General features: G+C 43.9%; 1 protein-coding gene across 1 annotated transcript in view; it reads right to left on the bottom strand.

Annotated features, from left to right (window-relative positions):
- WIPF1 (WAS/WASL interacting protein family member 1) overlaps window positions 1-15,716 on the bottom strand; it is a 115,180-nt gene extending 99,464 nt beyond the window's left edge. Inside the window, exon 1 of the mRNA XM_089690476.1 lies at window positions 15,596-15,716. The gene's annotated coding sequence lies outside the window, so the exon portion shown is untranslated. The remainder of the gene's footprint in view (window positions 1-15,595) is intronic.
- Window positions 15,717-16,089: the final 373 nt, after the last annotated feature.

The following is a 16,089-nucleotide window of genomic DNA, read 5'->3' as shown; positions in this document are numbered from 1 at the left end:
TGCTGTGTTCTGCTACACCCTTCAGCAGCTGTCTCTGTCTCATTCTACAGCCGGAGCCGCGAGCCCAAAATGAAAACCCTGTTGAGTGCATACTGCCCAATACAAGATGAATAAAGATCCCAATCTGTGGATTTATCATCTTGGCATCAAAATGAATATTTTACATGCCAGTATACGAAATCCCTTGGCCAGAAAGAAATTCCTTCTCTGTAGAGTAACTAAATGAATGTGCTTTGTGTAGCATGGCTCTAATACCATGCCTGGCATATCTGGAGTGTTTAATAGGCAATATGGAAGTGGACATTGATAAAGGTATGTGGATGGGGGCGTACGCTGTAATCCTCTTCTCTTCCTTTGCTTTGCAGCTTGAAATTCCCAGTTGGTTAACTTTCTGGGGCTCATGATCTTTGTTTCTCCCAGATTTGGAGATGTCCACATTGTTTTAACAGGGCTCAACATGCACACCTTGCCCGCACTTCCTCGCTACTCCTGTCTACATTGCAGCGGCTTCCAATATATTTAGTACTTCTGAGTACAGGGGAGCATGTGACCTCCTCCCCTGTGACAGCGTATGAGTCTAGCAGCCAATCACAATAGCCAACCACTTCAACAGGCTGCTTTTGTGCAGCAATCCAGAATGAAACTTCGCCTTTGTGCAGAAACTTCCTATATTAAATATCAATCACAGCTGCTCTCCCCTTGTGCAGAGTGACTGGTCTTGTGTCTGTCTCCAGTAATATTCTGGGAGCAGCTGGTTATAAGTGGGTCTGCTGGGTCCCTCCCACTGCTCTGCACTCTGAACATGTTATATGCAGTGTAACCAGGGCTGTAGATGAGGGGGTACCACTAGTCCTCCTGTACGGTGCCCAGCTAGGTGAATCAGATGTGGGCAGAGAGGGTGATTGGTAGACGCAGGGGCAATTACTGGAACTGATCCCCTGTATGGCTTTTTCTGCAGCAGCTGAAAGTTGGCTTCTTATTTCTCCTGCTGGCTTTCAGCTGCTGAAGAGAGAGCCATACAAGGGATTGGTTCCAGTAATTGCTCCCCCACTGCACCCATCACCCTCTCTGTGCACCATACATTTCCCCTGCTGCCCAGGCCCCCCTATGTGCCCCCACCCCTGCAGTGATGCCGCTGTCCTTCCTTTCCTTCCTAAAAGCAGTTACAAGCACACAACAGGATCCTTCAGGATGGGAAGCGGGGGAAAGCTTCAGTAAATATGTCACATTTACCAGCCCTTTCTTTTTTTTTTTTTTTCCCTGAATGAACACAGTGAGTGATCGGTACAGATCACTTATTGTGTTCATTCATAACCGAAGCCTAGTAAACTGTGCTTTGTTTTGTTTTTTGGGGGGTTTTTTGGGGGGGATGTCAGTTTGGCTGAATGGGGCCCTGTGGTTTCTAACAAAGCCCTCAATGTACCACTGCTACTTGTATATGGTAATATCTTGGTTTGCAGTGGCACTGAGTACACAAAGCTGATTTATCTCATTTCTGGCTATTGGGAGATATGTGTAAATAAGATATGTAAATATATAGTAAAATAATTGGTGTCTGATGTTCTTTAAGGATCTTTAAGGATCATGTAAAAACAAAAACTCTATAATCAAATATGCTGCTATTTATATCCAATACCATAAAACCACAATACAATGGGGTATGCTTGCCAACAGCCCATAGTTTCCCAGGATTCCCTTGAGTTTCAAAGGTTCAAAGGAGTAGAATTTCTTGAGAGTACAGCATGGTTTGAGCACAGCCATATCATGTATTTATATCTTGTAGGACTTATGTATGAAAACTGTACTTGTAGAAACCTATAAATACATGGAGCAGCATGGTGGCTTACAGCACTGGCTCCTAAGTTCAAATCCCCACCAGGACACTGCCTGCATGGAGTTTGCTTGTTGAGCTTGTGGGGGTTTCCTCCCATACTCCAAAGACATGCTGGCAGGTTAATTGGCCCCTGTCTAAATTGACCCTAGTGTATGTCTGTATGCATGTGACATAGGGACCTTAGATTGTAAGCTCCTTGAAGCAGTAACTGATGTGAATGTGCAGTATATAAAGCACAGCACAAATTGTTGGTGCTATATAAATACTTACAATAAATAAAATATCAGATTTCAAATGTCATGCCTACAGTCCATGGTTTGACATACATAGACTCATCCACCTTACCAACTGCTCTGTTTCCGCCACCCCCCTCTGCCAATCCCTCCACTGGCTTCCGATTGCCCAACGGATCAAATTCAAAATCCTAACACTGATGTACAAAGCTGTCCATCATACTGCCCCAAACTACATCACTGACCTAATATCCAAGTACCACCCAACACGTACTCTCCGCTCCTCACAAGACCTCCTTCTCTCTAGTTCCCTAGTCTTCTCTTCCCATGCCCGCCTCCAGGACTTCTCCAGGGCGTCACCCATACTCTGGAACTCCCTACCCCAATCCATCAGACTATCACCTACACTCCTCTCCTTTAGGTTCACCCTGAAAACCCACCTCTTCAGGGAAGCCTACCCCACCCCCTGCTAATTCCCGACCACCTCCACTCTTCCTACCACTCCATCCCCCACAGCTATTTCCTCCTGTACCACTATCCCCTCCCTCCTAGATTGTAAGCTCCAAGGAGCAGGGCCCTCAAACCCCTCGTGTATCGCACTGTATTGTTATTGTACTGTCGCATGTTCTGTCTCCCATTGTAATGTACAGCGCTGAGCGAACTGTTGGCGCTATATAAATACTGTATAATAATAAAAATAATAATATGGTAATGTTTGTACAGAATACTTAGTTATCTCTTTGTCTATGCTGGCACACATAGACTCTATGCAGTGCAATCTGCAATATATATTAACATATAGTAATAGATTGAATATTGATTCCTAAACTACAAGGCTTGGTCAGATGTTAGCTGACACTCATCTATCAAAATGTCAGGAATAAGAACTGTTCCTCTTACCCGCAGTCAGCATGCACATCCAAACTTTCAGACTCCAGTGCTCAGAGTGCAGACTTTTTGATACAAGAAACAACATTTGATATGCTGCTGGTTTATTGGTTCCAGCTCAGTAAATGAAAGCCATTCCAGTTAATCATACAGTTTGGGAACTGCGTAACCCTTCACAAGTTAAAGGCTAACTTTACCACTCCCAAAGCACTGCTTTCTATGATGCAAGCTAAAGTTCTAATCTGCACATCTAAATAGGTTCACACATGAGACCACACAAGTAGGTCCAAAGGTGACCTTCTAGCAGGCCCAGGCAAACCTCTGAATTGAAAGCTAGGTCCAATAAAAACTGAAACATTAGTTTTGGATGGACACCAGAGGGCTGAATCATCCAACAGTGTTATAAAACATCCAGGGACACTTTGATCACAGTATGTTAGTTTTCAATGTTATTTTTTTCCACACAGAGCTTGCAACAAGTAAGTCCTGTCCTGTACCTCCCCTAACAGGCCCTATGTTCTAGACCAGAATTTCACAACCTTTTCACAGAGGAACCCTTAAAATACCCTTCCAGTCTCAGGGAACCCCTGCTAAATTTACAATATCTATAACTCATGATAGTGAGTTATATATAGTTATATAGTTAGTCTGGCTGAAAAAAAGACAAAAGTCCATCCAGTTCAACCATTAAAAAAGAAAAAAAAAAGTTATAATCCTATACCCACAGTTGATCCAGAGAGATCACATATATGTGCTTGCTATTAACCACTTCCTGTCCGGCCCATGTACATAAATGGCCGGACGGGAGCAGTGCAGGAGCAGGTTGCCGTTCATAAACGGCGCCCGCATTTACAGTCTGGGTCCGGTGCCCGCTGTGTCCGATCGCTGTACAGGACCTCTGTGTGAGGTCCCGATAATGTGATCACTGATTGGCCAATCAGTGATCACATGAATAGTAGTAAGCAAGATGTCACTTGCTGACATCATTGCTTACTACTAGTGAAATCTGTAAATGATCACAGAGGTCACATGGTACAAGGCTATTCACAACAACAATGTACCATGTGACAAGCTGTGACCAATCACAGCTCTCACAGTATTTCTCAATGGCTGCAAGAATGCAGTCAGAGAGAAGGAGAAATGATTGCTTTTACAGCCTTTATGGGTGTAAAAGCAATCAGTGTAAAAAAAAAAAAAAAAATCTTCATCACCCCCCACAAGTAGTACAGTGTCACTATGGCGACACTGTACTGCCAGGGTGACAGTCCCTTTAAAAAAATAAAAAAAATAATAATAGAAAAATAAAATAAAAATGTAAAAAAAAATTGTTAAAATTATAATTTTTGGTTATAAACTAATTTGGGTTATTTTATTTTTACTAAAAAGATAACTGAATAAATTATGGCCAAGCTTTATGAAGAAAGATTATTAATTTGCAAAATTTTATAAGAAAAACAAGTTTTTTCAAAATGTTTGGACTTTTTTCATTTATATAGCAAAAAAAAAGAAAAAATCGGCGTGGTGAATAAATACCACCAAAATAAAGTTTTATGTTTCAAAAAAATGCTAAAAAATTCATATGGGTACAGTGTTGCATGACTGCGCAATTGTCATTCAAAGTGTGATAGCACTGAAAGCTGAGAATTGGCCTGGACAGGAAGGGGGTAAAAGTGTCCGGACTTGAAGTGGTTAAAAGAGGTTGAATGTCAGTGGGCACAGCTGTATCCCTGATGCGTGCACCTATCTACCAGTGTATGGCCAGCTTTAGTTTAAAAAGAAAACATAGTAAAAGGCTTTATGGATAAATAGAGGTAGAGACTCCTTGGGTCAGTGGCCAATGGGACCTGTCAAACAACTGAAACCCCTGACTTTTTTTTAATTCTTTTTATTATGCTTTACAAATACATACAAAATACAAGAGTAAACAAGGCAAAAAACCCCAATAATGATCAGTTTGATGGTCAGTACAAATAATGTTTGTTACACTTGTGGTCATTGGGATGAATTACCCCCTTACATATAGCTAAAAAGATCAATGGTGTCAGTGGGAGCTTATCTGAGAAGTAGAAATTGCTCACCGCTCAAGGAACCCCTAACACCCTCTGGCGGAACCCCAGTTGAGAAACCCTGTAATAGACTGTGCTTAAAGTGTTATTAAACCCACAACAGTAAAATCAGTCTGTATATGCAGTAAAGCATGCTTGTTATACTCACTGTGGAACCTAAGGGGTTAATCCTCTGCATTATGTAAAAAGGATGTTTGATCCTGTCTTCTCTCATCCTCCCGTTCTTTTAATGCATCCATCTGCTGATAGAACAGGGCCTTGGGGGAAAGCTGCACATGCTCAGTTTGGTGTATATTGCTAAATATTTTTTTTTTCTCGGGAGAGTACATGTGATTATTATTACTATTATACAGGATTTATATAGCGCCAACAGTTTGCTCAGCGCTTTATAATATGGTGGTAGACAGTACAGTAACAATACAATTCAATACAAGAGGGGTTCGAGGGCCCTGCTCCTTGGAGCTTACAATCTAGTAGGGAGGGGATAGTGGTACAAAAGGTAATAACTGTGGGGGATGGAGTGGTTGGGAGAGTAGAGGATTCCAGTAATAGCTGAGGGCGGGGTAGGCTTCCCTGAAGAGATAGGTTTTCAGGGTGCGCCTAAAAGTGAGCAAAGTAGGCGATAGTCTGATAGATTGGGGTAGGGAGTTTCAGAGGATGGGGGAAGCCCTGGAGAAGTTCTGGAGATGAGCATGGGAAGAGGAGACAAGGGAGCTAGAGCATAGGAGGTCGTGCGAGGAGCGGAGAGTACGGTTTGGGTGATATTTGGAGACAAGATCGGTGATGTAATTTGGGGCAGAGTTATGAACGGCTTTGTACGTCAGTGTTAGTGTTTTGAATTTTATTCGTTGGGCAATGGGAAGCCAGTGGAGGGATTGGCAGAGAGGGGTTGCAGATACAGAACGGTTAGTAAGGTGGATGAGTCTGGCAGCAGCATTCATGATAGACTGAAGTGGGGATAGCCTGCGATGAGGCAGGCCAATAAGGAGGGAGTTACAGTAGTGATCAGCACAAGTCCAATCAGCAGTGTTCGGACAGAGGGTCAGAGGTCCTGCAGTCTCATAAGACAATCAGGAGAGAATGGAAACTTCTCTTACAAACTTCAACCAGTGCTCAGCTGAACACTGATAGAAGTTACAAGACTGCTCTAACTGCTGATGAGAAAAGGTATTTAGCATTTTATATTTACTAAAGTAATTGCATTTCCATGTTCTGTGTACTGTGGGAGACCAGATATAGTGAATGCTGGGTCTTGGGTTTAGGAACACTTCGCTAACAGTGACACTAAAGCCAACATTTTTCTTTTCTCCTAAGTCTGATTTATAGACTTACATTTCGTGATTTCTCTTGATGTGTATGTGTTCTTTCTTCCCAATCCAGGTCATCTCCTAGACACTAGCTCCACTGTCAAGGTGTTGGGTGACTCCTTTTTTAATTGTCCTGTGGTGTCACCCTTGCATGGCAGCCCAACAGTGCCTTGAGTGGCAAGCTACTCCTCTTCTGCCCTCCTGTATCCTCCAGTGAGTATGCTACACCCCCCTCCCGTGTCCTCGGTGGTTCCGGACAGTGGCACTATTTGTCCAACAGAGGACATGGAGATTATATGAATGTTGGGAACACACTGGGGCATTTAAATTTACTGGAGCATGTTTCATTGCTTGCTAGCAGTCCAATAATTAAAGAAAAACCTGGGCGTTTGGTACTACTTTAACACCCACCCAAACCAACAAATTACAACTTTACCTAATTTAGCTAATGTTTTATTTTTGATTCGGGGAATTAGAAACTAATTTTTTTGCTGTCTGTGTTCTTGATGGGGATCTACACTTGCTGTTCTGGTAACCACTGTCCAGAAGACAGATGGGGGGTTATTTACTAAAATTGCATGGTGCAAAATCTGGTGCAGCTCTGCATAGAACCCAATCATCTCCCAGGTTTAATCGTCAAAGCTTGATTGAACAAGCTGAAGTTAGAAGCTATTATGATACCAGTGCAGCACTAGGAAAAATTACAATCCAGATATAGACATTAATATTATTATTTGTATTACAGGTACTTGTATAACTGTGACAAAGAAAAGTGTATATAACTTTAAGATAGTTGATTTGGAATTTGTTTGGACTGTCCTATGCACATTATTTTATTATTGTTTATGGACTGATTTTTATTTGTAATTATTCATTTTTATTTTTATTACTTTATGAATCATGCAGATTTTGTTACCTTTTTTTCACATAGCACTTTAGTCACTTTATTGGGTGTATTATTCATGCATAGTTTGTGATTTTGATTTACTGTCAACTATCTTAACGTCAGATACAGTTTTCTTCATCACAGTTCTATATTAATATCTATATCTGGATTGTAATTTTTCCTAGCGCTGCACTATTATCATATTCGTTTTTTTGGGGTTGGTTTACTCTTAAGTGCTAGCAGCTTTTTTCTCTGAGCATTCACTATTCTTGTTTGTTATTTGATTTTAGAAGCTGATTGGCTACCATGTACAGCTGCACCAGATGCTGAGTTCTCCAGTTTTAGTAAATACCTCCTATAGTGTGACAGAACCTAAAACTTAAAGTTGGAGCTGAAATAGAAAGCCTTTCCTTTGCATGGGACATCTGTGACAACTGGTAGAAGTGGAATTTACCCTTACTATAGCGAGATTTTCTTTTGTTGTATCTTTGATACATAAAGTTAGGGAAACCCTCCCAGTGAAGATACAGTCAACAAAATATCAAAGGATTTAATGGTAAATGGAGGTATGCCATTTGGTTATCAACATAGTAATATGAGATGGAGCAAAGCAAGGTGATAATAGTTTTTTTCAAGTTTAATAATTAGTTGATAATGAATTAATGAATGAGATACTATGATGGGCATATGGTCCTTACAAAAGTGTGGAGAAAGAATTAAAATCAAGAAAAAAAGGCCAAGGTTAAGAAGTAAAACAGGAAGAAGGCAGGGAGAAGAGCAAAAGTCTTAAAAGAGTGGACAGAGTAGGAAAGAGAAAGGCTTCCACCTGGGGAATCCACCTCTTCTACCCAGACTCTGGCAATTACCCACAGAACCAGGCTGGTTCTGAGGGTAATTGAAAAAAAAATCATCTTCACTGTCTAATCCAGGCACTCCAAACAGCTATCATTTTTTGGTAGGTATCTTTGGGATTATTATTATTATTATACAGGATTTATATAGCGCCAACAGTTTTCCCAGCGCTTTACAAAATGAAGGTAGACACTACAGTTATACTACAAGATCGAGAATAGGAGAGGTCCAAGGACAAGACCTTGGGGATGTGTGTTAAATTCTTCCATCCTCATCAGATGATTAAAGCTGAATCCAGGTATGGATTTTATTGCTTAGCTACACTAGACTAGTTTGAACCAATGCAAATATGCATATGCCATACTTTTGGGATTGCTATGGAAGGAATCGCAGTAGTAGTGGGCACTACTACAATGATCGTTGCTGTCCCCTGGGTCCCATGCCATTGCAGCCCTGCCTTTCCACCTCGACGATCAGAGATTGCATTCATTGGGAAAAAAATGGTGTTGACTACGGCAGTAATTCTCCCCTTACACAGTAGTTCCACAAATATGGCATATGTATTACTTACATTGGTCAAAGCTGGACCAATGTAACTATACAATAAAATCCATACCTTGTTCGACTCTAAAGATGAATCACAGGTATGACACTTTTTACAATTTTGGACCAATGTAAATATTGGATTGCCTGGACCTGTAATAGCAGAAACTACTACAGTGATTTCCAGGTTCCATGGAGATCCCATAGGTATGTGCCATACCTGTGGGATCTCCCTGGAAGCTGGAAATCACTGCAATAGGCTCTGCTATTACAGGTCCAGGTACTCCACTAATATCCAGGTCCTGTGCCAAGTGGGTGTAAACTCTGCATGGACACAATTCAGGGAACATTTTTGCATTTACTTCTGTAAAGTGTTCTTTGACTGGAGAAGCTGAAAAAGACGTGGCAGTGAAGTCACAATCTCTACCTTGTCCAATCAGAGAACACTTTGCATTAATTGACAAAATGGAATGTACTTTCTGAATGACACCCATGCCAAGTAGGCAACCTCCTGTGCCCAGTAAGCAGAAGTGCAGCTGCTCAGCATGGGACCCGGAAGCTAGCGGGGATCACTGTAGTAGTGGTGCCTGCTACAGAGTTTTTCAGCATTCACAGGGATCCTACAGCTATGACATTTGCATATTTATACTGGACCAAGGTGGACCAATGTAACTATGCAAAGGTTGCCATATCTGGAATTCAAATTTAAGTTTGGTGTAACTGATTAAGCACGTTTTGGGGGGTGCGTAGGGCATCTCCAATACCTCTGAATAATATGTAGATTAAGCCAAAAAATTAGATAACAGGAATAAAGAGGAATCCAATTACAAAAGAGGAACAGTCCCTCAGAAAGTGTGATACTTTCAAGAATATGTAGAAGTACTACTATACAGCAGAATAAATACTATGGTAGGCTGACTGGCAGGAGTTCACCATAGGAAATGCAATCTAAGCAATGTACGAGAGCAGCAAGAATATTTCCTGCTAACAGAGACAAGCTCCAGAGCTCTGAGTAAGGACATCCTATTTCGCAATGGCCTCAGCAAGCAAGTTTGAAGATACTTTGCATTTGAAGCTGCATATAAAAGGACATAAAAGGGCTTTCAGCTCAGATACCTCACATGACTCCACAAAGAAAACATTAGAAAACCACTTGTCCACCACAGAGGTCACCGTGAATACACTGTCTTGGGAGACAGAACTGTCAAGCTTTGTCCATGGCAATTTCAAAGCCAACAAATACAAAGTGAATATAGAAACAAAAAGTTAATCTAAAAATTTAAAAAATATAGAAAATTGGCACAGATTTTTTTTTTGTAACATTTCCAGATTCATGGAAAGACCGACTTATAATACTGACAAGTTTCTTTCCAACTATAGCTGCAGTGGAACTATTGGTTCCATCATGATCGAAAGCTGACTACAAACCTTACAATCTCTGAACGCCTGTTCTCTGAATGAATGAGGTGGAGAGCAGGAGTGTTTGGTGTCACAGCCTACTCTCATCCAATCAGAAGGTGCCTTGTTTTAGCAATGGCGGCAGTGCTGAGCGAGTGACCTTCTGTGCCAGGTATGGCACATACATTGGTCCAAGGTAGACTTATGTATCTACTGTATGTAACGACTGGCATACCCAAACTTGAGCTTTAGGTTCTATCCACACTTGAGCGACGTCAAAATCATGTGATTTTCATTGCAACTTTACAGTGCAACGTGATGCAACTTTGCAAGTGTACAATCTAAACGCACACGTTCCTGTGTTAAAAATGGCTATGTGTATAAGTGGGTGCTGCAGAGACTGTTGGCTGGAACCGAACAGAATCAGCAAGGGAGAATGTCACCAGCACACCGAGGATCACCAATATGGATCCAAAAGTTTTTATGAACGATCACATAGTTACAGCAAGGCAACGTTTCGGAGTCGCATGATGAAGGGGTCCTGCGAGACTCTGAAAGTTGCCTTGCTGTAACTATGTGATCGTTCATTAAAACTTTTGGGCCCATATTGGTGATCTTTGATGTAACTTTGACGCGATTTTGATGCAACTTTGGATGAGTGCGACTTTGGCTTTAACCAAAGATGATTATTTGTGCTGTACAAAGTTGCTCACAAGTTGCATGTATATCATTCAGGTGTGACTTTCATGCGCCTTTGGGGGGTTTACATTGAAGTCTATGGCCCTCAAGTCACATGAAAGTCGGGCCAAAGTAGAGCAGGAACTACTTTCAAGTCGTTGCGACTTGAAGTTGCACAGATATGAGTGGTACACATTGGGAAACATGGGGTGCAACTCTTCATGTGACTTTGGACCCCAAAGTCGTATGACAAGTCAAGCAAGCATGAATGGGCTCTTAAAGCAGAACTTCACCCAAAAAGGATGTTCCGCTTGTTTGTATCCTCCCCCCCTCCACTGCTACATTTGGCAGTTTTTGGGGGGGAAGGGGGAGTGGGTACCAAATTCTGACAGCTTCCCGCTCCCACTTCTGGGTCAGTTCGCCGCAAGGCTTCACTGCCAGTTTCCCTTACTTAAGATGCCGGCACCTGCACCCGAAGCCAACTGAATAATCGGATTTCGTGAGGACATTGCTAGATCCCTGGACAGGTAAGTGTCCTTATATTAAAAGTCAGCAGCTACAGTATGTGTAGCTGCTGACTTTTACATTTTTGGGGGGAGCCTGGAGCTTTAAGTGGTAAAAGATGAATTTCAAGCTATGGACCCATTTATTATTGTCATCTGCAGCCTTGGGTCATGCCTGGTTGCCATATATGTCCATCATTGAGGACCCCCCCTCATTCCCTAAGCAAAGTGAGATGTTTTAAAGGTAATGATGACACTACCTTGTGTCACACCACTGGTACAATAAAGGTTTACTGGAATGATTTACTTACAGAAAGCAAGGCAGATTACCAGCCAAGGCGGCTGCATTCGTACACAAAAATACCTGTTGGTCCTGCCCTTGTAACTTCATGGACACTTAAAGTAGTTCTAAAGGCTCAAGGTATTTACCTTAATGCATTCTATGCATTAAGTAAAAAAAAAATCTGGGTGCAGCCCCCCGCAATATTTACTTGAGCCCATTTTGATCCAGTGATGTGCATGAGAGCAGCGGCTCTCCAGGATCTCCCTCTCCTCATTGGCTCACACCAATGGCTCTTGCTCCTGTCAGTCACAGCTAGTGAGCTAATGCCGAACTGCGCCCCATGTGTGAACGGACATGCAGGGCGCAGCTCAAGAGTGGGCCTGCTCGAGTGCCCCCATATCAAGAGACTTTCTAATGGGAGCACTCAGCAGGGGGGAGGACCCCAGGCCGCTGGCGGGGGACCCAAAAAGAAGAGGATTGGGGCTGCTCTGTGCAAAACCATTACACAGAGCAGTGTAAGTATTTTTAAAAAATGTTTCCTTTAGAATCACTTTAAACTGAAATATCATCCCATGTTATCTGCCCTCCCAGTTATCTTCTGTGCACTACAAAAAACCTCCTTATGTAATGAAAATAAGGAGAAGGAGGGGTGTTCTGTAGTCCAAATCTGAAGCGTATCCAAGGGTGACTCTATAGGTACAGAACAGACACTGAGCGCTGTCACCAATGGACAGGCGGGATGTTACTGGCAGTATCACCAGCTGAAATAAAAAGCGGAAAAAAGAAAACTATTGCAGGCGCTGCATTACATGTCCTTGCAGTAGGGCCCCCCTCCCCCCACAATGTGACAAGGGTACCAGGAACTTACCTACTTACTTACTACTTACCTCATTCCTTGCTCTCCTGGCAGCTGGTGCTCACTTCTTGTCTCTGATGCTCCATATTATGGACGGGCCCTAAGCATCCTAACATAGGCTTCATGCACATATCTGTAAATATCATACAGAGTGCGGCCATGTTTTCTATGCCAGGGGTGACAGGTGCAGCAAACAGCCAGTGAAATTCATTGGCAGGCAGCAGTAGTACATATATATATATATATATATATATATATATATACACTCACCAGCCATTTTATTAGGTACACTTGTTCAACTGCTTGGTAACACAAAGTTCCAAGGGAGAACTCATGCAACCAAAGGAGAACATGTTAGTTAGGGACCTTCGATTGTAAACTCCTTGATGGCAGGGACTGATGTGAATATATAATATATACACTCAACAGCCACTTTATTAGGCACACCTGCTCAATTGATTGATAACACAAATTGTTAATCAGCCCATTACATAGCAGCAACTCAGTGAATGTACATCTAGACGTGGTGAAGACGACTTGCTGAAGTTCAAACCGAGCATCAGAATGGGGAAGAAAGGGGATTTAAGTGACTTTGAACGTAGCATGGTTGCTGGTGCCAGACGGGCTGGCCTGAGTATTTAAAAAGCTGCTGATCTACTATGATTTTCACACACAACCAGGGTTTACACCAGGGTCTAGGGTTTACAGAGAATGGTCCAAAAAAAGAGAAAATATCCAGAGAGCGGCAGTTGTGTGGAGGAAAAGGCCTTATTGATGTCAGAAGTCAGAGGAGAATGGGCAGAGTGGTTCAAAGTGATAGAAAGGCAACAGTAACTCAAATAACCAAGGTACCACACCAGGTGCCACTCCTGTCAGCTAAGAACAACAAACGGAGGCTACAATTCACACAGGCTCACCACAATTGGACAACAGTAGATTGGAAAACTGTTGCCTGGTCTGATGAGTCTCCATTTCAGCTGCGACATTCAGATGGTAGGGTCAGAATTTGGCGTAAGCAACATGAAAGCAGGGATCCATCCTGCCTTGTATCAATGGTTCAGGCTGGTGGTGATGTAATGGTGTGGGGGATATTTTCTTGGCACACGTTGGGCCCCATAGTACCAATTGAGCCTCGTTTAAATGCCACAGCCTACCTGAGTAGTACAGTAGCTGACCATGTCCATCCCTCTATGACTACAGTGTACCCATCTTGTGATGGCTGCTTCCAGCAGGATAATGCACCATGTCACAAAGCTCAATCATCTCAAACTGGTTTCTTGAACATGACAATGAGTTCACTGTACTCCAATGGCCTCCACAGCTACCAGATCTCAATCCAATAGAGTACCTTTGGGATGTGGTGGAAGGGGAGATTCGCATCATGGATGTGCAGGGACCAATCTGCAGCAACTGTGTGATGTTATCATGTCAATATGGACCAAAATATCTCAGGAATGTTTCCACACCTTGCTGAATCTGTCACAAGGAATTAAAGTGGAGTTCCAGATGTTTTTGTGTTTATTAAAAGTCAGCAGCTACTACAACTGTAGCTGCTGACTTTTAATAAACACACACTTACCTGTCCCAGGGTCCAGCAATGTACTCACCCACGCAGTCCCTTCTCTGCCTCTTCTTTGCCTGGTGCCGGCATCTCAAGAGTGGGCATAAGGCTGTGACAGCTTGCGGCTTCACAGCCGGGTGCCCACTGAGCATGCGCAAGTCGTGCTGCACCTTCTGATTTGTCCAGCAGTCTTCTGGGACCTGTGAAGGTTCCCAGGAGACTGCGGGAGGAAGGAGGGGGCCAAACTTCTGGCTCACTTCACCACAGCGAACTGAACCGGAAGCGGGAGCGGGTACCTGTCAAAACAAGGTGTCCGCTCCGCCCTCTCCTCCAAAAGGTGCCAAATATGGCAGTGGAGGGGGGAGGAGGCAAACAAGCGGAGCTTCCACTTTTATGTGGAACTCTGCTCTAAGGCAGTTCTGAAGCAAAAGGGGGTCCAACTGGTACTAGCAAGGTGTACCTAATAATTTGGCCGGTGAGTGTATACTTTCATTTTTTTTTAAACCAGAATTTAGTACTTATGTAAAGGCTGCTAGGCTTCCATACGTGACATTTATGTTTTTGGCTTTAGATACGTCTTAAGCATCACTAACCCTGAATAAGCATGCAGCAAAAGTAGAACATCTGGATCAAAAAAAAGCATGACATCCAGGCAACTAGCATTTTCATTGGCAGATCAGCAATCCTTCAATATTTCATCACAGCTTCCCTTTACTATGCCAGTACATCCCAGTGATCCCAGTGCAGCCCAGTGATCCCAGTACAGCCCAGTCATTACAGTGCAGCCCAGTCATCCCAGTGCAGCCCAGTACAGCCCAGTCATTGCAGTGCAACCCAGTCATCACAGTGCAGCCCAGTGATCCCAGTGCAGCCCAGTCTTCCCAGAGCAGCCCAGTCATCGCAGTGTAGTCCAGTCATCCCAGTGCAGCCCAGACATCCCAGTAAGCAGTCATCCCAGTGCAGCTCAGTCAGCCCAGTCATCCCAGTGCAGCCCAGTCATCCCAGTAAGCTGTTATCCCAGTGCAGCCCAGTCATCCCAGTGCAGCCCAGTCATTGCAGTGTAGCCCAGTCATCCCAGTAAGCTGTTATTCCAGTGCAGCCCAGTCATTCCAGTGCAGCCCAGTGTAGCCCAGTCATTGCAGTGTAGCCTGGTCATCCCAGTAAGCTGTTATCCCAGTGCAGCCAACTACAATCTAGTCATCACAGTCAGCCCAGTGATCCCAGTTCAGCCCAGAGATCCCAGTGCAGCCCAGTGATCCCAGTGCAGCCCAGTCACCCCAGTGATCCCAGCCAGCCCAGTGATCCCAGTGCAGCCCAGCCAGCCCATTGATCCCAGTCAGCCCAGCCAGCCCCAGCTCCATGTCCAGTAATGGGTGAACTGTCACTCTGCATCCACTGCCGGCAATACAAACCGACCGGCTGACAAATCTCTGCCGGATGCAGATCATTCATGAAGATGTATCTATGGATCAAACATTCCAGCTGGGAGGTGCAGAGGGAGCCCGCGGGGGAGTGCGGCGAATACCCGCATTAGCAGCGGAGCCGATCCCGGCTGCTCAGACACTATGGTCCCCGCAGATGACATGGCAGTGCGGGGGATGGAGCGGTGACAGCCAGGCTCTGCGATCAGCACATAGCCACACCCATCCAGCACAGCACACCAGGGGCCCCTGGGGGCCACACACTGCCTGCTTTGTTGTCACTTACTGGCACTGCGGACGGTGCTGAGGACTTCTTCCAGACCGGCTCTCAGACTGTCCCGGCAGCGATGGCTTGTTTTCCAGACTGAGAACTCGGAGTTCAGAAGAAAAAAAACCCTGACTTCCCCTCAGTCCGGAAACATCGGAGTGATGCAACAGTTCCCACATGTGGCAGCTGCTGTTTCTACACCTTGCTGAATCTATGTCACAAGGAATTAAAGTGGAGTTCCAGATGTTTTTGTGTTTATTAAAAGTCAGCAGCTACAAAAACTGTAGCTGCTGACTTTTAATAAACACACACTTACCTGTCCCAGGGTCCAGCGATGTACTCACCCACGCAGTCCCTTCTCTGCCTCTTCTTTGCCCAGTGCCGCCATCTCAAGAGTGGGCATAAGGCTGTGACAGCTTGTGGCTTCACAGCCGGGTGCCCACTGAGCATGCGCAAGTCGTGCTGCACCTTCTGATTTGTCCAGCAGTCTTCTGGGACCTGTGAAGGTTCCG

The sequence above is a fragment of the Staurois parvus genome, unplaced genomic scaffold (assembly GCF_062004578.1).
Source record: "Staurois parvus isolate SC_StPar_1 unplaced genomic scaffold, SC_StPar_1.0 ptg000530l, whole genome shotgun sequence".
Lineage (NCBI taxonomy): Eukaryota > Metazoa > Chordata > Amphibia > Anura > Ranidae > Staurois > Staurois parvus.
This window is presented reverse-complemented; position numbering and strand designations above follow the sequence as displayed.